This window comes from Giraffa tippelskirchi, chromosome 5 (genome assembly GCF_054371585.1).
Source record: "Giraffa tippelskirchi isolate mGirTip1 chromosome 5, T2T-mGirTip1v1.2.pri, whole genome shotgun sequence".
In the NCBI taxonomy this organism is placed as follows: domain Eukaryota; kingdom Metazoa; phylum Chordata; class Mammalia; order Artiodactyla; family Giraffidae; genus Giraffa; species Giraffa tippelskirchi.
This window is the reverse complement of record NC_137279.1, coordinates 130315441-130322500: the sequence shown is the minus strand read 5'-3', so window position 1 is coordinate 130322500 and position 7060 is coordinate 130315441.

The following is a 7060-nucleotide window of genomic DNA, read 5'->3' as shown; positions in this document are numbered from 1 at the left end:
GAAGGAAAAAGGCTAAGTCAAAACTTCAAGCTCTCTCATTATGAGGTATACCTGACGGGGACACCGAAAGCCGCCTGTACTTCCTCTCATCAATACAGCAGAGCTTTTTGTCAGTAATTTGCAATAAGTGTCTGCAGCATTTCTGCAGGGACCCAGAAATCATTATTGGCTGCAGATCTGCACGGTTCCTAATTGGAAGCATTGGGCCTTATCAGCTGAGGATTTCCTAGGACCTTTGACAGATACCAATACTAAAATCATTGTTCACTTGTCAATTTAAAAGACCATTAAAGCAGCTTATTTTGGTTTTAATTGGAACCTCCTCCCTTCTAACGCCTGGCTTTGGAAAAAAAAAAAAAAAGCAATAGCCAGGCGCGCGCGCGCGCGCACACGCACGCGGATGACGGGTGTGTAGGTCGCCCAGCGGGTTAGGACCGGGCGCTGGGACTCCCGTTGCAGCCGCCGCCACCACCCGAGATACGCGGGGCCGCAGGCTCGACTTTCCAGAGATTCCAGCAGCAGCAGCAGCAAGTCGAGCTCGAGCGCTCCCAATTAAACAACACCGCATTCGCTTATTAAGATTTTCGCAAAAAGTGCACCCGGGCCAGAACTCAATTCCTTTCCCCACCTTGACCGAGTGAAAACAGATACGTAACATATTCATGCGCTGAGCTCGCCGAGCAGCCCACCGCGGAACTTTTTTTTTCCCCCTTTTAAATAAAGCGAGGAGGACTTCCGCGGCTCGGCAATCCTGCTAAAGCTGGCAGATGCAGCAAAACTAATATGTGTAAATGCTTTAAAGCAATAATCTGCTTACAGCGACACTTCCCCGGATCGGAGGCAGGACTGAGGGGGAAAGAGAAGGCGTTTGGCAGCCAGGGGAAAGCGAATTGTTTTGACACCGCCATTGAATAGCAAAACCTGGTGGATAATCATTTCATAGGATAATTGTGGGCAAGTAAAAAAATAATAAAAAGAACCTACCCACTTCACCCACCCCCTTTACCTTCCCCCATCAAAGTGAGCGATGAGTTCTGCTCATTATTTTTACCTTGCTCACAACATCGCTGGGTCCCATCTAAATGAAATAGACTTAATGATAATACTAGAAGGTAAACGGAGCAGGAATAATATTTACTGTATAATCATTTGGGCTCTGTTAAACTCAGCACTTCCCTTTATCCCAAGAATCTCACTAATTGCTTCCAATCGGAAAATGACCAGGCAGATTTCTTTTGTTGCAAGGTTATTTGCACCTAATGTTAAAAGCATATATGTGTTTTTGTTTTAAAGGTTCATCCTTATCCTCTTCCCCCCTCCCTCCTAATTTTAAGTAGCTGATGTTTTGTTTGGCTGCTGTTTTATTTGCTGTCAAAAAGAATATGATGCAAAAACCACTTAAGCATGTATACAACCCATGGAGGGATTCATTTGACCTCATTATACTGCAATAAAGAAGAAATCCAGTTTGTTAAATATCACCGAACCGCATGCATTTCACATCAGATCATAAGAGCAATGCTTCAAAAGATTATCCCAGAATTTCTAGTGCTTAGAAAGATGGAATGGGTTAACTTTGCTTGCCAGAAGGTGTTCTGACAAATACAGGAAAAGAGAGAGATGTGCAACCCCCTTTAAGAGCAGAGCAACTGAAGAAAAAAGAGATTTATGCTTTTAATTAATGGCAATTAAACCATGCCTGTTGGCTTGGCCTATGGCAATTGTTCCCTGCAAAAAAGGAGGCCGAGCTGGTGACAAGCATTTGAATCCGCTAAGTTCTGTCAAGGGAGCTGACTCTGCAGGCATCAAAACCAAACTAAATCAATAAAAGAATTAAACTTTTATAAATTGCATTTTGACAAGTATCAGATACCGTTAAGCTTTGATATTATGAATTCCTTGGAGGTGATGCAAACAAGAAGGGCCGCAGTTAGAGATCCAAACAATCAAAGAGGCTTGTTAACATGCGCTGTCAAATGCATCAGTGCTATTAATTACTACAAATTAATGTGACTCTCTCTTCCTCTGGTGATTGGAATAATAATCAGCCAGATTCATGCAATGAGCACAGAGAACATATGCAACCCTGCCAAAAATAATAAGTTTAAAAAACAGTAGACATTTACAGTCTCTGTGTTCAAAGGCTGGATGGTTTTCTTGTCGCCAGTTGTGACCTCACTTGACCCCATCTTCCTGGGCCCTGGGATCTTCTTCATGTGTTTTTTTTCCTGTGTGATGACAGAGGGAGGCATCATGCTCTTGCCAATAATTATTGGAGCCGAGAATAAAATCTTTATTGTGTTCCACTGAGGTGTGGGGGAAACAAGAACCCTATCCAAAGTAATGGTTTTCTAGGAAACGAACCCCAATTCCAGAAGTCCTGTAATTTGGCCACTTTGTAGCTTGAAAACTGCTCTCAGGAAGGTTGATAATTAAAATGACATGAGGCTCTCAGTCAGTGCAGGACTCCTGGGGGGAAATGGGAAGCCTGCTTAGAGATTCTGGGTACCTAGAATGATTCAAACAATTTCCCTCAGCATTTTGTGATATTCTACATTCACAAACGACCATTGCCAGGATTCGTCTGTTGCCTCTCAGATCCACATTTTAAAACATAATGTGATTTTCATCTTAACAGAACAATTGTGACTCTAGATCCCTAAACCCCTACTTCACCCAGTGAAGTGCCTCAAGCTAAACAAATACTTGTCATTAAATGGAATAATTCATATTTTCTAAAATATTTTAAAAGCAAACATATTACAAATTAATTGTTAATAGTCTTCCTTGTGCTTTATAATGTATGATATTTTTTATTTTGCTAATCTGGAAGTCTTAATACACTCCTTCGCCGAGTTGTCTGATGCCTTCAACTTTTTACTTTGTGAACCAATAGCATGTGGTTTCTCACATCTGAGGCGCTTCCAAATGTTTGTACTGTCTTTTTAGATTAACTGAAGAATGGAATTTAGCCACATGATAGGGGAATTTATAATAATGGGGGTTCTTTTATATAGCAGAGATTGAACATCTCACAGTTTCAACTAATTTTCATTTAGTTGAGTGGGGTGTATGGTAGAGATGAAGGTGGCAGGAAGTGAACCTCTAATTCTCTCTTGCCGTTGGAAACAGGGTTACGATTTGGGAATAACATGATGTCTCTTCCTATTGGCTTGAGATAATCCATAGCTCTAGAATATCACCATTTTCTAATTGTGTTATAAGCAACTATGTATTAGTTGTGTGGGTTTTCTTAATTGGAGAGAGACAGAAACCATAATGATATACCTCCTAACTTGCGATAGGAATGGTGCCAGGTGTGTATTGGTGTTCAGACTAATTATTTGATTTTTACTATTGACTATACCTAAGTGTGTTTTTAACACAGAGAGGAATTATCTTGACACCATCTGGTAGCAGTTTTTCATGTCTGACAAAATTTAAAACTCAGTTTGAAGCTTGGCCAGTGATAAATATGCTTTGGATTCCATATGACCTTGGTCGACCTCTGACCGTATATGAATCAGGGCATTTGTCTCAAACTGTGGTTACAGAATTTTATTGATGTACCTAATCTGTTACCCAGGAACCACAATTCTTATGATAGATAGAATACTTACTTGGATAGTGACAAGGAAGTTTGAGATGATTTTTTTGCTTTTTTCACTGTCAAAAAATGGATCCTGGCTCTAAGTCTGGATTTAAGTTTGAGTTTTCCATTTCAAGGGCTTCTCAAGATCTGTTCAGAAAGAGCATTAAAGGGGAGAGAGGGGAAACAAATGCTTATAAAGCCTCCACAGAAAAGTCTGATAAATAAAAATATGGTTCTAAGGATGAGCTTCTTTCCTTCCCTATGTGCTCACTCAGCAAATGCAGAAGGAATTTATTGTTGGAAATTTGTGTAATCATTTTTATCTGATTACTTGGCAAGATGCTACAAGAGCTCTAGCCTCTATTTTAGAAATCCTGGTTTTATTATAAGCATGTTTCAGTTCCTCCAAATGTCTTTATGAATTTGAAGGGGCTACTCAAGCTTTGTCACTTATTTTTAACAATATAATTTTCTAAGAGCGGAACATTCTTGCTAAGCCTGACATGTGATATGTAAGCACATATTGACCATTCACTATTACTTTAATGCTTCCTGGCAGCAGTGGTACATCAGGCAGAATTCAAACAACACATTTGCCTGGAGTACAGTATCCATTTAAATCAAATTTGTCACCTTTCAATTTTTTAATACTGTTTTTTACTTTTATTAAAATCTAAGTTAGTAAATGCCCTGTAAATTTGATGACAGGCCTTGATATGAACAACCCACATTCTAAGTGGGAAAAAGAGTGACTGAAATGTCCCTGTTAATATAATAACGTAATTATCTTTTTCTAGAGAGTTAATTTACAAAACATTTGTACTCAGTACATCTTTTCACTATTGTTTTGAAGGTCTCTCATTTATGAACTTGCACATGTGTGGTTGTGAATATGTGTTTTTTCATTGTGAAGGGAGTTATCCTTCCCCACTCTTTTCCACTTTTTTCTCTTCCTTGAAACTAAATAATTCATAAATTACTATCAATTTGATAGCAGCGAAGTTTGTGAATCCTCACAAATTTTACACCTGCTGGAACTCAAGAACTGTTATTCAAAAACTTTTTCTTGTTAAAAAATGGGGGACGGTGGTGGTGGTGAGGGTGTTCAAAATTTCATACACAGATAGAAATATGGATATATATTCTAAGACATTCATGTACAAGTATACCCATATAATGTATGGCTGTTGATTTCTTGGAAAATATGTCTTCATTTGAGAGTGAGTTATCTCTTTCTACTTTGCTCATGTTGAAATGGCAGATGAATGATCAGCTGTTGGTTGTTCTTCACCAGGTGGAGTGATAGATGAACAGACACTTTAATTTAGCCCCTTTGTGTTTGCCCATAGTTTGAGACTTTTGTTTTTTATGATAGTGCACCAGATAGAATGAAGCTCCACCTACTTGGTGCAATGTACAGTGAGACAAATAACAAGTATAGATATTGATGTTTCTTTGTTTACGACACTGCATATTGTCCCAAGAAGGGGTTTGCAAGAGAAACTTTGAGTGTTTCATAGATAAGTAATTAATGTAACACACACACCAGTATTTGTTTCAATCCTAGTTATAGCTGCTAAAATTGACAACAGTTCTTCTCCCCCATATGAAAATTTTGTGATTTGGAAGGAAAGAAGCTGACTTTTTACTTCACTATTTCTTGGTCAAGAGGGTATAGAACTGAATGTTACCTCTGAACCTGGTCTGTAATTTTATGGTCATTATTTTACAGTGGTAAAAAATAATTGCAAATATTATATTAATTATAATATTAAATCCATTTTTAAGAAAACAGAGGGTACTTCTATATGTATATCAAAGGATACACTTTGTGGTTACATCCCAAATATAATTTTAAATTCAGTTCAGTTCAGTTCAGTTCAGTTGCTCAGTAGTGTCCGACTCTTTGCGACCCCATGGACTGCAGCATGCCAGGCCTCCCTGTCCATCACCAACTCCCGGAGTTTACTATTGAGCAATTGTTTTTTTCAGCTGCGAGAAGACTTTTATGATCTGACTTTCCCATGTCACAAATTTTAAGACTTGAGACCTAAATTTATTAACTACCAGCACTAGTGGTTGTAGACATGACCCTCTCTTTCATTCCTGGCTCTAGAAGGTAGCTTTCCTTTCTTCATCAACCTGCCTGCTTATGTTGTATTTTGTACTTTCTAGCTTGATATTTAGTAAATCCTTCTAGTCAACCAAAGCATGAATATCTAGTAAATCCACTAGACTGCACAAAATACAACCCATCAACCATCATCATACTCTTTCTTTAGTAATACAGTTACTCAGTGATGTGAACATCTCTCTTCTTTCCCCACTCAGAAATGGCAACAATTCTAACAGGGTGTGTTTTTCTTGAGCATATAGGGGAAAAAGAGGGCTAAAATGATCCATATCCAACCTGATTTGAAGAGGGCTACATTAACCTTGTGAGGTCTTGGGCAAGTCATTAATTTGCTGGGATTCTGTTTTTACATTATAAAAAAAAATGATTAAAGGTCATATATTCATCCCAAAAGTGTGCTAGACCCTGTTGTATCCCTGAGGATACAATCATGCATAATACAAGTGAAGCTCTGAATTTCCAGATCTTATATACAGAGAAAATAGAGGAGAAAATAAATATAGCACAAAGCTGTTGATAAGTATAATGGTTGTAGTAGTACCAAAGGCCATAAGAACATGGGGGAGGGATAGCTAACCCAGCCTGGATATGGCTTGAAGGACTAGGGAATGCTTCTTGGAGAAAAGTATGGCTGTGGCAAAGAATAAGTAGAAGTTGGCTAGAGAAAGAGAGATAGTGAAAGGGGGAGTAGGAAGAATGTACCAGGCAAGAGAAAAGGCAGGACCCACATCAGAGATAAGAAAAAAATCATGCCCAAGTCAAAGAATGATGTTTTGACTGGTCCACAGGGTTTGAGAGAAGAGTGTATAGATGATATACAAAGAACTTTCTAATATTAGAGTATAATTGTTTAAAAGTGAGTACTGAGTATTGCTAGTCTTGGTTGTATAAATATGATTTACTAGTAGTGATGGAGTCAACTAAGAAATTTCTGGAATGCTTCCTATGTGCAAGGCACTATGCTCAAAGCTGCAGATGACACAAAGACAAATAAAACATCCCACACTTTCAAACAAGTTTATAATCTAGCAGGGAGGATAAGCAGGTAAATAATTAACTAGAAATATGGTACAGAATGAAATGGGTCCTCCAGCGGAGATTAAGGAAACTGTTGTAGAACACCAGAGAAATGGTGATTTGGTTTAGGAATGAAGGTGGAACTTAATAAAGTTGTTGATGAACTGTTCCTTGAAGGATGAGTAAAAGTGATCCTGTTTCCATTTTTATACATCTAAATGAGCATATATTAAGTTATCCAACAGCAGAAAAGAGATATCATAATCTTGCTCGAAGATAAGCAATTATAAAAATAACATATGCACATTCAATTCTTT